The sequence below is a fragment of the Lonchura striata genome, chromosome 1 (assembly GCF_050655825.1).
Source record: "Lonchura striata isolate lonStrDom1 chromosome 1, ASM5065582v1, whole genome shotgun sequence".
NCBI lineage: Eukaryota > Metazoa > Chordata > Aves > Passeriformes > Estrildidae > Lonchura > Lonchura striata.
In genome coordinates this window covers 106,014,826-106,036,658 of record NC_140703.1, presented here as the reverse complement: position 1 = coordinate 106,036,658, position 21,833 = coordinate 106,014,826, and the positions used below count along the sequence as shown (strand labels likewise).

The following is a 21,833-nucleotide window of genomic DNA, read 5'->3' as shown; positions in this document are numbered from 1 at the left end:
TCAGTCCCCAAGAAGCAGTGTCATCTCAAACTGATGCCACACATTTTTATTCTTGGAGACAGCCTGGGCCCTGGGAATTGCACTGCTATTAACACCATGCCTGCAATTTGCATGAACATCACGTTTAGCACATTAACAGCAGCTTTCCCAGCAGAGCTGCCCTCTAACTTAAGCCATTTTACTGCTTCCAGAACCAAGATAGAGGTGTGGATGTTTTTGGATGGTGTATGAAACAGTTTAGCAAGTTGTCAGTCAGTTCACAGATTTGAAGGGGCTGTAGTGACTGTGTTACACGGCTTGAAGAGATAAAGCTGGAGATCGGGAAGGGACAGTGAATGTAAAATGTGGATATCAATGCAGATTGCTGACCTAACAGTAAAGAGAGCAGTAAGCAGGAATTAAGTCAATAAGAGTTAAAAATGCAAAGTACAGCTCTCTGATATGGAATAAAGGAGAGGAAAGCATGGCAAATGGAAGAAAAGCAAATATAGGTTCTGTAGGGATGCCTACTGAACAGTTTCTGTGTCTGCACTTCTGGGTTAAAGCAGCCCACCCTAAGCAGCAAGAGAGAACCGAGAAACAATGTACTGGCAAGGCTTTCTTTTGTGTCTCTTCCCATCATTCTCAGGCTTTCCTGTATCTCAGAAGAGGGCACTGTGGGATGGAGAGCTACTAAACACAAGAAAATTCAGCTGATTTCTCAACAGGAATTGCTATCACCATATAATTTGCAATTAATTAGTTCTTTTGTTTTTATCTAGAGAACCGTGTGTGATCTATTTGCTCAAATGCATGAGTATTCAAATGCAGAGTTTGCTCATTCTCTAATGTTGGAGGAAGTTCTCTACCCTTTTGACATATCATCATCCTCAATCTCAGAGAAGTTTTCAATTGCTGAGGGGTTTTATTCCCAAAGAGATTGCATTTCCCTTTTGCTTTCTTGCACTTTATTCCTTATTAACAACATACAGCGAAAATGGCCTTTACTTGCTGAGATGTAATGTCTCTTTAGCAATTAAGGTGAAAGCAGATGAAGTCTCAAAACAGATGAATACCTGGTATTCATCTGTTCATGGACAATTAAACCCAAATTATATTAATTCTAGATATTCAGGGATAACACAAATATTGTACCTGCTTCCCTATTGCCTTGTCCTTTATGTAGCTATACCTGTACTGCATGGATCTAAACTGCATAATGAATTGCACAGGCCTGGTTTTGTGTATGTATGTGTGTTTTACACTTCCTGCCTGTAAGTGTGAATGAATGCACAAGAGAAAAAGGCAGTAGTAAATTGGTCACTGGGTTTTCCCTCTGTGCTCTTTCCTTGAGTGAATCAATATCAAAGCTGGTCAGCTCCTGATGAAGCAAATTTCCACTGCTGGCAAGTTGAAATTAAATATTTTGTAGAAGCATGGTTCTTCTATGAACATGTGCTTGGGCAGGGAAAACAGATCATTTTTAAAGGGAATATTTTGGGTTTGTTTGAAAATTGATTTTTCATTTAAGTTTATTTTTAACATAGTTGAAGGTTTTGCTTACATCCTGTGGCACTGTAAAAATTAATAACATAAAGACTCACCTGAAACATATCAATCTAGAAGAAACAAATGTTATAAACTGCAGCATTCCAAAAAAACTTAAAATTGGTCATTTCTATCCTATTTCAGAATGGAAGATGAATACCAATCACAAAATTGGAAGCAAGACATGCTGATTTACAATTAGCCAGGTCTAAATAGTAATCCAGAAGAATTAGGTTCCTTCTAAAATAGGAATTATTTGGGGTCTTCAGTAGGTCTTCCACTATAACTGTTTTGCTTTAAACTTTACAATTTTTGGCTTTCTGTTATCTAGGGTACATTTTCTACTCCATTTCTGGCTTGACAGCTTTTTTTAATTATTATTATTTTTTTCTCCTTCCCTTCTAATCTTTAATTACTCATAAATTCAGCTTGGATATTTTTTCATTTATTTTCTATCTGTTGTGACCTGTCTCTCATCTTACTTCCACCTTAGTCCACCAAATGTGATTTTGTTTCTTTGAACACTTGAGACACAGTGTTTATCCTGGAGCTGCAGTGTCACATGGAATCCTCTGGCTCCAGCAGTGTTGTGGGACCACTGCCCTCCCTCCTCCTCCTCAGCCCAGCCCTGTTCAGCCCCCGCTCTGTCCCCAGCCAGGTTTGCTCCCAGTGAAGCCACTCAGGAACTCTGGAGGTGCTGAGCGCCTGGCTCCTTCCCCAGCACGTACCCAGGAAAGTGCAGGGATTGTTGCATGCACGCAGACAAAGCCATAATGCCAACTCCTAACATTTCCATTTCTGGGCCAGCACTCCCAGGTGATGTGTGGCAGACAGAGGAGCTGTAGACACCACAAAAATGCAGCCATCAAGCCCAGTTGCCCTGAGGTTTTTGGCGCTCATGCTCCCCTCTCCTTCCTCATCTCGGTCTCAGGGTCTGACCCATGGGGCACCATGCAAGATCCAGCCTCCTGCAGCTGAGAAAAGGTTCACTCCCTTTCTGGATCACAGCAAAGTGTCTGCCTGTTTGGCACTGGCCCGGGAGGTGGGTTCAGAGCGTGGAGAAGTGCAGTGGTGTCCATAAGGTGACCTCTGAGAGCAAGCAAGGGCAGCAGATGGGCAGGGCCCAAACTGGGAGGAGGAGGTCTCAGCTGCTTTATAATGCTCAGCAACAGCCGCAGCTCATTTCAGAGCCTGCTGCCTCTCCACAGAAACTTCCCTCAGGATGTATGCAAAAATTATGAGCAAAAAAAGAATTCTTGAGTTTCACTAATCAGAGGAGCTTGTATATAGTGTAAGTGTGTAATGAATGCTGTAATTAAGGCTAAGGAATGCTTCTGCTTTAGATAATTTATGGGAATTTTTCACATGGAGCTGTATTTTGGAAAAAAATGGACAAAGCTTAATCACACCTCATATTACAGTTAAAAATGGTTAAGAAATAATTAATAACTTACTATAGCATTTTGGAAGGGAATGTTTAAACCAGTAGAACAATAGGAGTTCGATTTACATGAGCATGAATCTGAAACCTCAGGCCACCTTCTACCTAAATTAACTTTCATTTAAATTTCTCAGGATGCCTGCATTCCTACTCACAGAATTCCCCCAGTACAGGATTTCTGCCAGTAGGAATGCCAAGCATCACATACACCTTGACAGAAACAATCATCTCAGGTCTGCGTATGAGCAGCACTGACAGTCTCCCAGATTTCAGCAAGAGCAGCAGCAGCAGCTCACCTGGAAAATGCCCTCAAGCTCTTTCTAAGCCTCTTAAAGAGTAGAGCCTGACCTGGTAATCCAGTCAGCAAAGTACTTGTTTAGGAAGCAAGCAGACAACTTGATTTCCTGCTTATGTGGGAAGCAAAACTAAGCCACAAATCCTGCCCCAAGAGACGCTGGTGAAGCAAGAGCTGCCCTCTGCCACAGAAGGAGAACCCTGTGGGATGCAGAGGTGATCTGGCTTCTCCAGAGGACAGGGGTATCTGGAGAGGGCATTCAGCTCTAAGGCTCGGGGAAGCACATGTCACTGCAAAAGGAAGTGCAAGACCCAGAGTTTGATGTGAAGGTGGCAGCCACAGGAGGCAATGACAGAACTGCAGGCACAGCTCTTTGTGTTAATTCAGTCCCAGCTACATCCCATGCTAGCTGTAGGAATCATCTCACTTAGCTCCAGGCACACAAACTGAGGCATCTCTTCAGCCAGTGAAGAGCACTGTGTCTCTTTGAAAGGATATCTATCCTTTCTTAACCTACATCACCACTGTTCTCCAGCTTAAACCATCTATATTAACTGTGAGGTAGAATACGAGGCGTGTTCTTGGCCTGATCTGCACTTGGTATTTAACAATTAGGCTGTTACATGAAGGAACACAACCACAGGATTTGTAGGAAATGTCACTTTTCAGACAGCAGTGCTAGGTTACACTTTGCAGAAGTAAATCATTAGTAGCCTTCATCTAATTATCTGCATCTTGCTAAGCAATCTCCACATTAAATGCCTTTGATCAAATCTTCGGTTGGTTTAATTAGCAGACTTCAGGAGCCCATTTCAGTTGTAAGATCTAAAATTCTGCCCTTTGATAATCATTGCTAAGTACATCTTTGCCTTTTTCTATCATACCAATATTACCCCTGACTGCACAGAAAGAAATGCAGCTGAACCCTTCTAACCTATACGCAATAGTTAATTGGCAATTTTTCAGTTGCATGTGTTTTGTCCCTGTTAGTTGGCTTTAAAAACAAATATTTATGTCAGGAATGGTGCCAGTGGCATAAAAAATATGCACTTTCACACTCATAAGGCTGCCTCCCCATCTCTGTACTCACAGTGTTTCATCAGTTGGAAGCATCCCAGGCCAGTATTTTTTATCTTATTCTCCATAAATCTGGGTTTTGTGTCTCTGTGTGACACCAGACAGAATGCCTCTATATCAGATGTCAGCATATGCACCTAAAGTTGTCCAAAATTGGGCTTTGTAGGAAGATAAATCTATTTTACTTCTGTGGAAATCCTCATTCCATCTAAGGCAAATATCTAAACTATGTTTGCTGGTTAAACTCACAGAGGTTTAGTCTCTCTCCTTCTGTAGGCTAATGAGAGAATTTAAGTTTCTGAATTTCATGCCACAGAAGCACAGAACTCTGGAGTACCTGCCAGGGTGATCTCACAGCCACCTCAAGCTGCATTGTGGCCACAATGCTGGAGGCTGCAGAGCAAGTCAATGCCCCCTCATCATCCATGCCCTGGCTTTGCAGGGAGAGAGCTCAGGCAGGCAGCAAGGGAGCTGCCATCCTCTCCTGCAGATCTCAAGACCTTGACAGCAGGACATCAATCTCTAGAGAGAGCTTGCCTCTGTTAATCTGAGACACCCTAATTTAAATCCCTGGCATTGTGCAACACAAATGTTCAAGAACCCCATCCTTCTTCCTGCCTGTAGTTTCTTTCTTTCCTAACATTCCCTCTGGAATTGCACACTGTCACCAATATTACTTTGTTTTGTTTAAATAAGATGTAAATCAATAGGCCTGTTATTCCCTTTGTGCTCATTTGTTAGACCGTGTGGGAAGTTATGGCACACTACTGAAATCACAATCAGAAGCTGATTTGTGTCTGCAGGTTTTATCAACATATATAAAACTGACATTCAAAAGTGTGTCTCACTCTTCCATTACAAAAATTTACCTATCTTCTCCCTTCCTCCCACATCCAACAACAACAACAGGGAAGAAGTTTTCTTAGTCAAACAACATTTGATACTCCAAAGTGCAAAATGAGCTTGTGAATGATACTAATTTACCCAACCATCACAGCTCAGGCAGTTTTACTTGCCAAGCGTGACAAAGAAAATGCAATTGATCAGGGAATTGTGCAAGCAATAAAATGTTATTTTACTGTAGTTAAAGAAAATTAGCAAGAGCAGGCATAAAATAGTTACACTTATGTCTTTAAAATTACCTAAGTGAAATAAGTGAACAAAGATTGATATCAAGAAAAGGATTCTTTAAACTTGATTACTCTGATGAGCAATTTTGTTCTTCAGCCCATTTGTTTTGGATAAAATGTCTGTGTCTTCTCTGTGTTTCACTTTCCCATATTACAGAGGTACAGCAATTCCCTACACTCATTTGTGAGGACATGCTTTGGAGGATGTTAGATGTACCAGGGTCTTGCTTTTCAAAATGCATTGCTCAGCTTAACAGCCCAGTGCCCAGATTTCAAATGTCTCACCTTCATCCCCGATATAGGCTTTTCTGTTTGTCAATAAAGTGTATGCAAGGAAAGAAAAATCCAGATGCCAAAGCAAAGCCAACCACTATCAGTGAGGATGGCTGCCTCTCAGAGGCTCAGCCCATGCTTCTGTTTAGCTCAACAGGCAAAGATTCCAAGAGCACGTGTGTACAGCAGAGTAACCCTCTTGTTTGCTTCCACGTCTGTCAATACACTGTTCTGACACTGCCTATTTGTCACTCACTTCTCCTGATAACAGCTAACCACTAAATACCCCAGATACCCACATGCTGGCTACAAAACCTGTGATCTGCTGGCCTAACAGTCACACCACATCTGTATGAGTGCCTGTTCCAGAAGAAATTATTATTTAATTTAGGTGAAAAAAGTTTTGATTGCACCCAGACCTGATTTTCATGTATAATTTTAATGTATTTTTTCCTTTCCCTTCCCTTCCCTCCTCTGGTAATGATATAAATAGCAAATATCTTCCTGTTTGAAGGATAAGATTTAAAAGGTGAATCTCGCCCATGTTGTATTCCTTATCTTCACTGGACATACCCTTAAATCACTTCTGTCATTCAGATGAGTGGATTTATGCTAAGTATTACTGAATTTTCTATTTCCAAAGCCAAAGCAATTCTTCAGCATGTAATAACCAGCCTTTTTCAGCCAGAAGCCACTTTGGTGGCTGAAAGAAATTAAGTGCTTTTGTAAATATAAAGGGCAAAAAATTGAGACATGACCTCTACATTCTGATTTTCCTAAACCTGAAAGGCTGCCTGCTGACTCCAGGTTGCAGTCAGATCTCACAGCCTGGACAAATATATTCCCTTTCAATTGATTGTCTCTGAAAAAGGACAAAATGCTCAAATTCTTTAAAAACATGTATGTATGTATGTATATATATATATATATATATATATATATATACAAATAACCTCTGACAAAAAGAACTGACAGCTATTATTTTCCAGGTGTCAGCATTTCATATATGGCAGGCTGCAGGGCTCCCATTCTCTTTCAGACAAGGCAGAGAAGTTACCCCAGTATTTGTAGAAGTGTCTTTATCTCCGTGCTCACACTGTCTGATACTGTAGATCTTGGAACAGTTATGTAAAACATGATACAGCTACAATCTGTATCCCCCACACTATATATATATATATATATTTACATCTCTGGCATGTTTCCTGGCTGCTCAGTTTTGTTTTGCCTCATGAATTGCAAACACTATTCAAGGATTTGCTGCAGAGAATACAGAACTTCTTGGCCTTTATTGATGGCACAGGTGTTTCCCTTTCTGAGGGACTTTCTTGTCTATTAAAGTCTCCAATCTCTCCCCAAGAAGGAGATGCATGTAAAGGTATAGTTCAGTTCTTCAGTTTCATTCCCATTACTCTCCATACTGGACACGTTTCCTCACATGAAGATACACTGGAACACATTTCTACCCACCAGTCCTGGAAACACCTAAAGGTGAAAGGCTCTGTGCTCTGCTCACCAACAGATCTGTCATGTTATGGGAAACCATGGAAAGTGGAAAACTGCTATGTGGAGTCTGAGATGACTTAAGTTATCTTAGAGTATCTTAAGTTAAGTTTGATAAACTATCAAAGCTATCAAAGGAGAAGGGGCCCAAGCAAATTTGCAGAAGGAGGGACATCCAGCTGGACTTACAGAAGAGTGGCCAGTGCTCTACTCCCATAGTGACCCCATGGGCAAACCCCCTGTGGGGTGGCAATGGACACAAGCCAACTGGCAGCACAGAGGTTAATCCACAGGGTTAACCAGCACATCAACATGTTATCAGCATGTTATCAGCATGTTATGTGATGCCAGCACATCAGTGCCTGCTAGATATGATGCAAGTGATCTGCAGTGAGGGCTGGAGACTGTACTGGGTCAGCCTGCCTTTGTTCCCAGCAGTCAGTATGATGCTGTGCTTTGGATCTGTGGCTGAAGCAGTCCTGGTAACACATCAGTGTTTGGGCTGCTGCTGAAACAGTGCTTGCACAGTGTCAAGGCTCTCTTCTCCTTCTCTCCAAAGCGAGCAGGCTGAGTGGGCAAGAGGCTGAGAGAGGGCACAGGTAGGACTGCTGGCATGAAATGGCCAAAGGAATATTTCACACCATATGGCTGCATTCCCAGTAATAAAAGCTCAAGAAAGAAAGGACAAAGGGAAGACATTTGTTGTTACATTTTTCATGTTACTAAACAAACAATTGCGTATGCTGAAGACCTGTGTTTCTCAGAATGACCGGACATCTGTGTGCCTGTGGAAAGTCCTGAATGAATTCCTCCTTTTGCTTTGCTTGTGCACTCAGCTTTTCTTCTCCCTGTTAACATCTTGGCCCATGGGTCTTCTGACCTTCCTTGTGTTTCCCCTCTCCCCCACCCTAACCCCATGAGACAGAAGATTAAGAGAGATGTCAGGTGGGTATTTGTCTGCTGGCCAGAGTCAACCCACCCTAGGAAGAGTAGTAAAAATTGTTGAGTCTGGCCCCTTATGATCTAGGAAAATTCATACATGGGAAAGATGCTGCTGACAGATTATTAAGCAGCATGAAGCCTGAATTCTTCAACCAAGTGATCAACCATGCCAACTCTCTCTTGTCAATACTTTAACCCAAGGCACAGAAGCTGTCCCACAAGATCAATCAAACCACCACCCTAGGGTAGTAACTGCAAGGTACATAAAAGATACTCAAAGTACAGAAATCTTCTAGGAGTATTTCATTCAACCTCCTAGGAGTATTTCATTTCAAAGAGGGGAGAATGAGAAGGCTACACAGCAGGTAGTTCAATGGACTGGCAGAGGCACAAAACATAGGCAAGAATTCTTTACAGATTGCCCATTATAGACTCAAAATGCACTGCCATGAGAAAAGATAAAAGATTACCATCCAACCACAGTGAAAGGCAAGAGTATTCAATGGCAGAGTAAAATGCTGCCATTAGAGAAAAAAAGCAATCTCTAAAAAAAAATAAAAAGGCCTAAATGAGAAAAATTTAAAAACAGCTTGACTGTTAAGAAGTTGTCTGTAAAACCTTATACATGTCTAAATTACTGGGAAAAAGGATTTTTTTTTTTTTAAAGTAAAAAATACTAACTTTCCCAAACAACTTTACCTGGAAATCTGGCAGGGAAGCCAGGCTGAAAAGTCCTACTTATATCTAAAAGGAGCATGCAGGGAAGATGAATCTGAAGGAAAAAAAGCCTAATTAATTCTTCCCCAGAGTGTCCCTCCTATAGGAGCCATGAGACTCACTGACAACAAAGCCTTTCCTCATGAGGATGAGACCAGGGAACAATCCCAACCCACAGTGGGATGAAGAAATTGAAAGAATCATAAGAAATTGAGAGGATCAGATGGTTTCCAGGGTGAAGGAGCAGAGGTACAACACTGCTAAACTCTGAAGCTTGGTATTTAATCTTTGGTTTAGAAGGTTATCTGTAGAGAAGAGAGAAAAGGCGCAGCATGGGACTGTGATTTCTGAGGGCTGTGCTGATGGTGATAGCTCCTGTGCACTGAGCCTGAATGGCACAGTGAACTGAATAGAGGTAGTTTTGTCATTAATAGCACATAGATATATTGGAGAAAAGTCAGATACAACATGGCTTTTTATGGGAAAGAGGTACTTCAAAAAGCTAGAGATGCTCTGTTAAGAAATCAATGAGCATGTGGTGAGGAGTGACATGGTTATATCACACACATGAATTTCCCAAAAGCTTTTGAAAGTTTGGACACTTCACACTCTTAAAGATATTAAGCTGTCACGGAAGAAAAGAGAGAGAAATTCTACTAATTAATAATTGTTACTTTGAAAGCTGAGCAGTCAAAAATTGTGGCTGGTCAGTTCTTACAGTGGAGGGAGGCTCACCCACAGGGAGTCAGGGCTATAGCCAGCTCTGTTCACTCTTTATTCACAAATGAACTGTAGAAGTCTGTTCATCACTGTTAATGCAATTAATCTCTTTTAGTGTGGTGGCAAATACTCAGCTGCTAAAAAAGCATTCAGAAAAATCAAACATAAGACTGACCTCAAATACTTGCAGAAAGCTCTCATGGTGGAGTAATAAATGGCAGAAGAGATTCAATGTCAATAAATGCAAAGTAATGCACATGGCAAAATAATGATCCTAACTATACATATGCAATGATGGGCTCTACATTAACAATTCATGAAAGAGGTCTCAGAATAACTCTGGATAATTTCCTGAAATGTCAGCTCAATGTTCAGTAGACAGAAAGGCAAAAAAGACAGTAAGGAATAGGAGGAAGAGAATGAAAGCAAGCAGAAAATATCATTACAGCACAGCACAAAACCACTGTGCACCTACAGCTTTCCCAACCACTCCATCTCAAATCAAATGGGGCAGATCCATGAGGCACAGACACTACAGACCATCAGCTGCATCTTGAAGGACAAGTCTTTGCTTCATGCCTGGGCCATCCCAGCTGAGCTGCTTCTTTCTGCTTCCCGTGACAAAGAAACTCATCTGCTGTGTTCAAAGCAAGGGCAAAATAGTCAAATCATTAAACTTAACAGCAATTGCTCCTGGTTTTAGTGCCCTCCAGAGCTGTGTTGTAAAATATAAATCATCCACCAAAAATATAAGCATTTAAGAGTCACTTTCACTTGATGAACCTGCTATTCTCATTTAGTCCTTCATAATCATTCATGTTGAAATGGAAAAAAAAAGGGGCAAAGATCAGAGAAGATGTAATATGAATTGCAAGTTAATGGGAGAGGAGAACAAGATAGGGAAAACATTTATATGATGCATAGTTTTGAAACTGTAAGGCCTTTCCTTGTTTTAACTAACATAATGCTTAAATTACATTTTGGCACCCTTGAAGTAGTTCTGAAGTTATCTGCAAGCTATGAGTTAATCTTGTACCTTTGCTCTGACCTCCTCCTACTACAAACACTCACAAGATATTAGTTGACTGAGTGACTGAAAAGGCATAACATAAGCATAATCTGAAGTTGTCCTTTGTTGAATATATGTGACAGTAGAATGCAAACCAGAAAGCTGATCTTGAGAAATATCTTTGATCAAAGAAGATGTACCTGGACAGTCCATAAAAATTGCAACACATACAACTATATGAGATGGACCAATGAGGAAAATATCTGTTGTTGAACTCTCTAAGTGCTGTTACTAGAGATGGCAGTGTTGGTAGGCATGGTCAACCTATACACAGAAGATCATCATGGAACTGCCTCCATCAACATTGCAGAAAAATAGGGCCAGAGACAGTGAGGAAAAGGATTAAATTGTCTCTGCTACATAACAATTTGTTTTTCAGGTTTACAAATGCATTTCTTTTCACTTCATGTATGCCTTCTGTCACATGTGAGTATCAGCTCTTTTGATACTGAAAATAAGAGGGCTCTATCAGTGTGGGCAGCAGAGAAATTATTGTCGCTCTACACTCAGCACCTATAAGGCTGTAGCTCAAATCCTGTGTCCAGTTTTCAGCCCCACACCACAAGGAAGACACTGAGGTGCTGGAACATGTCTGGGGAGGGCAATGGAGCTGCTGTAGGGTCTGGAGAATGAGTTTTATGAAGAGCAGCTGAGGGAGCTGGGGATGCTTAGCTGGGAGAAAAGGCAGCTCAGGGGGACCTTACTGCTCTGTACAGTTGCCTGAAAGGAGGGGCAGTCTCTTCTCCCAAATAACAAGCAATAGGACAAGGGGAACCAGCCTTAAGTTGCACCCAAGAAGATTTAGACAGGGAATTAGGAAAAATTTATTCACAAACATGGTTGTCAAGCATTGAAACAGGCTGCTCAGGGAACTGATGGAGTCACCATCCCTGGAAGTGTTCAAAAAACACGTGGATGTAGTATTTGGGGCCATGGTTTAGAGGTAGATTTGGCAGTGCTGGGTTAACAGTTGGACTTGATGACCCTACAAGTCTTTTCCAAACTAAAATATTTTATGATTCTTTGAATCATGATTTCTGCATACCTGTCAGCCTCATTTCTACAAATTAATCTTTGTTCAGCCAAACAGTCTTTGTGTGCTTGCAATTCAGGTAGCACCATACTGCTGCACAGTTTCTGGGTTTACCTAGCCCACAGGTTTGCCTAACCCTTCAAGAAAAAAATAAAAGCTTGACTTCTGGAGACTGAGCAAATAACCTACCCTTGAATATGAGAACATTAGCACTCTATTCATTTCCACATGACATTTAAGTCTGTAATCCATGCTGTGCAGAGTCTGGGGGATCCTCCTTTCCCCATGACTCATTTTACTTCCTGCTTGGCCTCTGAATCTAATTGACTCTTCTAGTTAATTTCATTTGGATTGTCATTATGATTATGACATTTAACAAGATTCCTTTCATGTTTAATACATTTAAATAGTAAATTAAAACAAGAGCTAGCCACTACTGACATTTGCAGAATGTAGGCATTTGCAGTCATATTTTCCATGTACTATGAATTCAATTGGAGAAGAGTTTTTTGGCAGAGGAATAGTATTTTTTTTGTTTGTTTCCTTTCTTATTTACTTTCCCTTTGTAAAGAACTTATAGACAGTGCAGGAGTCTAAAGCTGAGATGACCCACATACAATTTCTTGATCTCATTAATCACTGAATTAAGTGATTGAATCTATTTGATTGCAATTACAGACTCTACCTCTCTCTCATTAATCATGGCAATAAGACCATGATTTTCAAAGTTATGTGGGTGACTGACTTTTTCTAAAATCAGTGACGAGTCTTTTCCTATGTAATTTATTTGAATAACTTTCAGTCATTGTTTTGTTTCCACACAATTCACATATAAACCTAACAGACAGAGGGGTTTAGCTATGGCTTACTGCACAGTTGTGACTCTGCACAGTTCAAGAAATCCGAGGATTTAGTCTGTGTATAGATGAGAGGCTGAAACAGAGAAAGAGAATAACTACACAAAACGCACATCCTAAAATTGCTTCCTCTCAGGAATAACATTTTGACTGCTAGATAAATTACATTGTGTTTGTACTTTTGTGGAGCAATCATGACATCCAGTGGGCATCCCCCTTACTGCAGGGTACCAGTACCTTGGCTTCACTACAGGACAGGTGATGGGTCATAAGAAGAAAATACCAAGAAAATTTCCAGGGAAATAATGTTTTCAATTCTTTTTTTTCTTTTTTATTCCTCTCTCTTTTTTTTTTTTTTTTTTTTGTGAATGCTTTTCAAGCATTTCTAATTATTAGTCTTGCTAATTATACTAGGCATTTTAAACAGTATTTCAAGACCTTAGGACCACAGCACAGCACAGAATGCTGCTTGGCATGCTGATCCATACAGTCCAGTAGTTTTGTCACAAGTTCAGGGTAAAGGGCAGCCAGGTTCTGCCCAGAAACTCATTCAGCCTTCACAGGACTGTAACAAGTGCTCTGTGATATTCCAGTCTGCTGTGAGTTGGATGTAATAGCTGCAGACTCTTTGAGGTATTTCTTGTCTTTCGCAAAACTACTTTTGTGAGCTTGCTAACCTTTATGAAGGGTGAGATAAAGAAGGAGGACAGAGTCCAGGCCTCAGACAAAGAGGCACCTTCATCATACACCATAATGAGGAATCCATCATATATGGTGGCTGGCATTGTTGTAACAGAGGGATCAATTAAATTGCTGTGGGTGCAATGATGAATTTAAAGGCCTTTAAACCTTAAGTTTCTGCTTTTGTAATTTGCAGCAGCATTTAATATGTGTACACATTTTTCTATCTACAGCTGTTGCTACATCCATCACTTCCTATTCATTTCCCATCCAGAAGTCCACAGTTGCTATACCTGTGCCTTTGCCAGATGTTCTGCAGCACACAGGTAGCCTTTAGCCTACTCACCATTTTTCAACAGATTTCTCCTTGGAGACAAACATGGCCAACTCACTCCCCAGTTTTTATATTATTGTTTTGGTCAAGATCAGGTGTGGAGCAAAGCACCAGACTCAGCTTGAGTCCTCAAGTCTGACTGGCACCCTTTGAAGTGACTATGACTATGCTGGGTAAAGTTATTTCTTACATACTCATCATCAGGTTTCAGCTTTGATGCTGAAGGCAAAAGGACTGGGTACACTTCCCAGATCCAGATCAAAGTAAATTCCCAGGCTTGATCCCACTGATTACTCAGGGCAGACTTTGAGTCATCTTTCTGCCATCTAGCAGATACCCAGTGTGGCTACACTGTACAGCTTCTCATTCAGAAGTTTATCTTCCCAACCAGTCTTAGGCAGTCTGCTACAAATATTATAGTGTAAATCCTGAAGAAACTGCTGGGTGCACCTGGGAGATGTTGGTAGGAATCACTGAGCACTGGCTCAAGCCAATCCCTGCAAACAAACCAGCATACAGGATACTGAGTAAGGGAAGTGACAGTGTGAACTAAAACATAAATTCCAGGTTGTCATTCCGTTAGTAACTGAGCAGCAACAGCAAGAGACACCATCCCTCCTCTCCATTCACACTGGATTAAATGACTGTACACCTTTCCAGCACACAAAAAAGCCTTTGGATGAAAATTAGAGTAACCTTTTCTTCAGCCTGCCAAGGGACTATGTAACCTTGTAATTATCCAGCTTTAGATAGAAGAGATATATTGTAATTTTGTACAAAAAAGGTCACAGGTTTATGCATCCTCTGACAGACTGCAGGAAGAGAACTATGGCAAAACCTCTCCAACAGACCTTTTAAATTTATTTTTTCCCAAGTGCATTAAATTTTAATGTCATCTTTCTGACCTGAATGTTACAGTATTTATGAACATGTGATTAACCGATACCACTGCAGAAAGCCAAAAGTGTCAAAAATTGTTTGGTTTTAATTGACTTTGGCTTCCTCTTTTAAAAAATTATCAGTATTGTACTAAGAAAAACAGATTGCAGTGCTGAGAAGGAAGACAAACTTAGATAAACTCATATTAGTGACTGACATTCAATAAAAACAGACTGTGGTTAAAAACCTACCAGCTGCCCTGTCAGTAAAACAAAGCTGTTATTTTTGTTTTACAGGCCCAGGTTTTGAGGAAGATGTACAGTACAAACACAAAGCAAAAGAGGTGTCTTGCAAGAAAGAACAATAACACAACAGAGACCACGCCTGTCATGTGGTGAGTGGGATCATCCCAGGCAGTACATACCCTATGTTGGTCCCCACCAAGTTTTGGTAGGTACCCAGCATGTGGGAGTTAGAGGGAAGCTGGAGGTGCCTACTGTGGTGGTCTGAGATGACGCAGGAGAAGCTGATGGCTCTCCAAACTCAGTACGTTTCTGTTGGCGTAGCAAGGAGCAATGAACTGTCTGCTCATAGCTTAAACTCTGTCTTCACCACAGAAGGTGGTGATCCTCTTCTAGTCCACGGTGAAGACTTCTCTTGCCTGTAAAGCTATGGTATTTCTTATTCCCCAGGAAAGAACCAAGTCCTTCCTTTACTAAGCTTGCTTCTTGTAACAGCTCGGTGTAGCCTCTTCAGATTCCTGCTGAAATGGCCCCGCCTGGAACTTTGCTTCCAGCAGCGCCAGGCTAAGGACCAACGCCACACCATTTGAAGAATAAAGTGACCTTTACCAGTGCACTCTCCTAAGTAGGAAATGGCCTGCTCTGTGCTTGTGTGAGCTGTTCAGAACATTATTCTTAGCAGATATTGACAGCAGAGGAAAAATAGCTTAAGAACACTTAAGAAAGCTGTTAAATGTGTAACTGGAGCACCAAGAAACCTCAGACAGCAAATACGTACCCCAGCCAGGCACAGACCAGAATCCAGTTTGTTTGGGAAGAGAAGCTCTTAGTGCAAGTCACATATTGGACAACTAAAGTGCTGCTATCCTTCTTCAGTCCAATTTTAAACCCTCTCATGCCACCTATGAAGTTGATGAATGTCCTGATGAGGCTGTAGATGAAACTTTGTTCAGTTACTTTTACGGATAACTGATGCCTAAGGAGATATTTCATTCAAGTTAACAATCTCTTAGTAAGAGCAACAAAAACTTTAAAATTCTGATCCTTTTGCTTTTTCTGGGACTCAGGGCCTGAGACACTGACACTTTAGAATTTGTTATAAGACTAAATTAGGTTAAAAATCTGGAAGTTTAGTTTTGCTTCTAACAGAAATGTATTCCCCATTTTAACTGTGGAGCATCCTCCTCCCCATCCCCCTCCTCCTCCTCCACAGCCCTGACCTTTTTACCCCTTCCCAGGTAGGAAACATGATGGACCAGGCATTGCCCACAGCTCTCCATGTGCTGCCCTGCAACTCCCAAAGCACAGAAAGAAGATGTTTTTAATTATCGTGGTTTGACACGGAAAGAGAATTTTTTCCGGAAGGAAGAGGTCAATTTAGATATTGACCAATTGGAGGTGAACACGCCTCTGAGAACACAGAGGAGTTAAGAGCAGAATTCCCAGGGGAACTCGCTCTCTTTGGTTCCGGTCAGCGTGCAGTGCAAACCTCCCCTGCCCAGCCACGAGCTGGGTGGGGGAGGGGAAACCCCATGGCCTGATGGAGGTAATTCCAAAGGGTGGAGGGACTGGAACCGGGCTGGCCCCTGCAGATGGAAGGGTGGAAGAAATCTGGGATGTCTCCATTTCCTCCCTCCCTGGGGTTTCTCTCCCGAGGGGGAGAGAGAAAAGAGACGGCGGCGGTCCTGTCCTGTCAGCAATTCCACCGCGAGGAAGGAGGAGCGGGGGGAGCTGCAAGGTGCCCAGTGCGTGGGAGTTGCTGGATGTCCGGGCATCGAGCCATCCCTGGGAGTTCGGACTTTTAACCCTTCCTTGAGAAATGAAAGCTTTGTGAATTTTCCTTTCCCCTCCTCAGTTTGAAAGAGAGGAAGAGGGACACCTTGGACCCTGGGATGTTAGAAGGTGGAATCCTAGATGAGAGGGGGACAAGGAGTGGCTTTTGGCTGGACTTTTCCATGTTAGCCACAACCTGAACCAAATCTTCTCCTTCAAGAGGGACTGTGTTTTGGGAGGATGCCAGTGAGTCAAGAGACCTGCTTCAGCTGGGAAAAAGACAAAAGTGGAGTGAACAGAGAAAAGGTTAGGGGGTTTGTGGTGGCGCCCCTGTCCTGGAAAGGAAAGAGAAGAGAAGAAGATCTCTGTTCTTGAGCCCTCGGCCCCAGGGGGAAAATGGGGGGGACTGTGGTCCCAAACAATGAAAAACTGAGCTGTTGTTTTCTCCCCTCTTGGCAGGGCATCCTTGAAAGGAAAAATCCTAAAAGCAGTCTGTCCATCCATGCATTGGTGGTGAGAGCACTGTGCATGGAAAGGAGAAGGGTCACCATGGCAAACTTTTTCTCCGGGTGGTGCCATGTATGACATGGAAACACAGGATGTGGCAGCTGTGTTTCTTGGGGGGTCTGTGGCACAGGAGAGACTCTGTTCCCTCGATGGACTGAGTATCGATTGTTTGGAGGGTGGAAACCTGATTGGGGTCCAGATTGTGTCTCACTGTGGTTTGTTGGAGTTGGGTGGTGGGGGGAGGAATGCTTTGCAAGGTTTTCATTTGATCTTTGTGTAGTTTTTTTTCCTTTTTTCCCCTCTTTTTTTCCTTTTGTAGTAGTAGTTTAATAAAGTTTTTTTCTGTTATTAAGCTTGGGCCTGCTTTGCTCTGTTCTAGATTCCACTTCACAGCATTCAAGGGAGGGATCACATTTTCATGGGGGCACTGGCATTGTGCCAGTGTCAAACCATGACATTAATATACTTTATTTTTCCCTTGTAGGTATTTTTAAATTACCTTTAAACAGGTTGTAGAGGTCACAGATCTTTGCAAATTGGAAGACAAATTCTTTGCAAGCGGCTTTGGAATGCTCACAGTGGTGGACTGTTTCACTCCTCTCCCATTTCTGAATCTGGAGAGGAGCATCAGTTCATGGTGGAGAACTGGGAAACTTGGGTAAGATGATTAAACTCTGAGGACCACAGAGAGAGGCAGGCCTGGACTTAGGAAAGAAGTGAGCAAGAGCAGATAAATAACCTGTGAAGAAAAAAATCTAATTGCACAACACAGTCCAGGTTTGTCATGTCTCTTTTGTCATCCACTCCCTGCTGCCCCCAACATGGTTTGTTGGGGTGAGCTGTCGAGACAGCTATGGAGAGGTAGGAGAGGAGAGTAAAGGTGTTTAAACAATATGTAAAAGGCGTCTCTTGCTTGAAAAACCTGCTCTATAGCCTCGTACTTTTGACCATTCAGCTGCCCCTCCCAAGTTCCAGAGAGAAATTAGAGTTTAAATACACTTGCAGAAGACAGCCTGGTGTGCCCCCATACTCTGACTGACATGTTCTGCCATTGTGGAGTGAGGTCCTTGCTCCTTTGCCAGGTCTGTGCAGCAGGCATTATCAGATGTTCTTCAGCCAGCATCAGCCATTTCCCACACAGCTCACAGAAGATTTAGAAAAGCTAATCAGAGCACACATTTCCAGCTCCAAAGCACCCTTGGTCAAGGGGAAAACTTCTGACCCCTGTGTTATTTAGGGAGTTTGAATATAGCACAGAAGAAAGAGCTTCTCAGGAACATCTGGTTAGAAAACATAAGTGTTGGTAACAGCCCAGTATAAAGGAAATTGAATGAGTGGGCAGGACAGTCCACATTTCCTTTTGTGTCTAATCACTAATCAGAAGGAAATTTCTCCAGCACAATTTTCTCAGAATAAACAAGATTGAGAAGAATAAGCAATCATGATAGGGACAGGCAAAAAATGTATTATACCTCAGATTGGTCTGGTTACAGGAAGAGAATTGGCCTTCTTTCTTCACTTCTGTCTGCAAACCAATTTGGTCGTTTCATGGGAGATAATTTTGCTCTCCATTACACTCTTAAGCTGGTGAAAGAATGTAAAACTAATGCCTGAAAATGGAATGTCTCACACAAGGCATTTGAGGGAGTATGAAGATGAAGGGCATGAAAGGAAACATTTTGTTTCATCTGAGTCTCAGACAAACTTTGCTGCTTGTTGCTGGTCTTGGAGCCTCTGAGAGCTTGCTTTTCAGGCTTTCTTGTCTAAACTGAACTGTGAGAAATATGTTCTTTAAAGTTTTATGTCCTCTGTTAAAACTATTCACTTTAAAAGTCTCATTCTCACATAAAAAGTCTTAATATTTTTAACAAGAATTTTTTATTTAAAAATAAGCAAGGTGTATTTGAAAAATAGTTTTGCTTTTGACTTTAAGCCTTTATAACACAAACCAAGTCTGCTAAGGTCTCCTCTGTTAAAATATGGAAAGTGTTTCTACTTTTTTTCAACAATTTAATAAAAGTTTCTCTACCCTGCTGGGTGCATTTGGAAGTAAAAAAGAAATTATATAGACTATATTATTGATCATTCCTGGTGGAACACCAGCAATGATAAATCATATGGAACTGCACAGTTCATTAGACATTGACAGGGTGAGGTACTGTCCTTCTGGAACATGTGGTGCATACAGCAAGAAGATGCATTATAAAATGCCCTATTTTTATTTAACTCTTCAGGGGTCCTTAAAATTCAAAGGAATTGGTTTCAGAAAAGTTTCACTTTCTTTTAGTTTGATTAGGCATTTGTGGAATATACACTGAAGACTGGGGAGTAACTTTGCCTTCACAGGGAGTCCACCGAAAGGCCAAGAGCTTGCTTTTCTGGAAAAAGCAAACTGCCCTGTACCTACAATCTGGTTTCCTTCACATATAAATCCCATCTCTACCAAGTCTTCAAAGAAATAATGATGAAAGTTAGAAATTCAAAATCTGATGCTAGCATTGAAAATGGACAGACAGTTTTGGTTGTTATTATTTACACATCTGATGATGTCAGCATTACTGATGTTGTACTGATGTTATTGGTACTTGCTTTTCCTGCCACTAAACGAATAGTAGAAGCAGGCACAGGCTCCCATACATCACTGCAGCCTGTGATGCCCACAAATGGATTAATCAGCTCTCATTAGTTGCTAGGTAACAATGCCTTGACCTTAGTGTCTCTTCAGCCAAAGAGGGACAGGGATGTGAGACGTTTCCCGTGTGTGCTGCATGGCCAGACAAACATTTCACCACATCTGCTGCTGGCCAAGCTGCACAGCTCATCCCCCTGCAAGCTGCACTACACTGCTAAATAAATTAGAAAACAAGATGACTGTTCACCTCATGGCATTTCTTACTGTTTCTGTCAACACATCTTGTGCTTCTCTGAGTCAGATTGGGTGAGAAATGATCAGAAGAGTAGTTGCAAGGCTCCAGAAAAAATAGAGTCACTCTTCCTGTTAACTTCTGTTTATAAATAACTATGGATCCACAATATCTGGTATTGTCTGTGTAACACAGCTGCTGTTACTGATGTGCACCATACAGCCCTTCAAGATCCCAACCAAAATCATAAATGCAGGTGAAAAATTGTCTCTGCTCTGTCAATTTACATTACAAATAGATAAACATGTAAATGGTGAAGGGAATGAAGTGAGATCCCCATTTACTTGGGTCAAGAGCAGGCAGTGAGGTACAACCAAATGAAGAGACTTGTGTGGAGACTTAGGATGAGCTTCAGGAAAGCCAAGAACTCAGTTTCTGCTTTGTTACTTCTCTATAGTCCAGAGGGAATATTCAAGGTCACCACCACTTGACCCAAAAGTTGCTTTTTCACATGGAAATTTTACATGCATTGCATGCCATTCTTGGAGTAAGACCTAGGAACAGTGTAATGGATTGTGTTTATTTCAGTTAAAACCACAGAAATTCTTATGAAAATGAATTGTCTTATTCAGGATTAAAGCCCAATCTGCTATATTAAAAACATGCAGACTTTTATTAGAATGAAGACAGACATTAAAATTCACCAAATAGATATCAACATATAAAACTAGTGCTTTACTTTTTTTTCTTTGACTAAACAGACTTTAATTCAATAGTGACATCGAGATGTCATTAAAATTGCATCAGGAAATTAATGGAGGAACATTAATAATAGGTTAAACCACCAATTAGTCAAATCACCAAATTATTGCAGCAGGAGATTGAATCATGAGATTAAAATAACAATGAATCTTTCCTTGCCAATTCTCCAGACTGAAGGGAAGTAGCATGTTTGCTTTAGCTTAAACCCACAACTAGAAGATTTGCCCAAGGCAATAAAATTAATTAATTTGGTCTCAAGGAGTTACAGAAATCAAGTTGTAGTTTATTCTGAGTGATGATTTAGTGCTAATTCAAGAGTTTTCCTTAAAGTTCACCACTGCCATGATGACAAATATTTTCTTTTTTTACCCACATTCTCAAGACATAGATTTACCAGCTTATTTAAAAGGAGAAGGTTTGATGGAAGTAAATAAGTATTTTAAACTTTGCATCGTTTTTGCTAACCCAGGAATATATTTCAGTGAAATATGCCATGCTAAATACAAGATGTGTTTTCTGAATACCTCTTTACGTGCACTTTACAGAGAGGTAGACATTCAACACGTGGCCTAATTGCAAAGAACATATTTCTTTTAAAATTCGTTATAGAAAAGGACATGGAAAAGGAAAAAGAGGAGAAAACATGATGGGTTGAAACTCTTCTGTTCTGCACCAAGGGGAAACACTCTTCACAGGTATGACTTGCAGTTAAAAGGACCTCAGGAAGAAACACTGGGGCCTGAAGCACTTTGTCAGAGAGGATCTTTCCAGACAGCAAGAGTCCAGTCAAACTGCCCAGTGTCATCAGCAGCTCCCTCTGGCTCTGCCCTCCCAGGTGTTGTTGCTATCATACTGGCATGGTAGTGTGGAGGAAGGGTTTTAGAAAGGCCTTGGGAATAGGAAACTGAGGAAAATATACATTTCTGTATGCCCCATTGTTTCGGGAAAGTTTCACTTCAGCATTTTTCTGTAATCCCCTTCTCCTCACCCCTGAGCAGTTCCCATTGGACCTGGCCCCTGGGGTGGTTCTGATGTGCCTAAACTGGACACTGTCTCTATTGTTTAGACCTTATCTCTTAATTTTGCTGTATAAAACTGTATCTGGGCAATAGCCCAGGGCCTTTGGTCCCTGCAACGCTTCAGGCAATACAATCTCTCTGGACAAGCACACCATTGGTCTCTCTTGGTCTCTTTATCTCGAATCCTA

At 41.4% G+C, this 21,833-nt stretch overlaps 1 long non-coding RNA gene across 1 annotated transcript; it reads left to right on the top strand.

Annotated features, from left to right (window-relative positions):
• The first annotated feature begins 1,056 nt into the window (after positions 1 to 1,056).
• Positions 1,057 to 21,796, top strand: LOC146768807 (uncharacterized). Its single transcript, XR_014956799.1, has 2 exons — positions 1,057 to 16,266; positions 16,576 to 21,796. It is a non-coding gene; the product is annotated as an uncharacterized LOC146768807 (long non-coding RNA).
• The last annotated feature ends 37 nt before the right edge of the window (positions 21,797 to 21,833 follow it).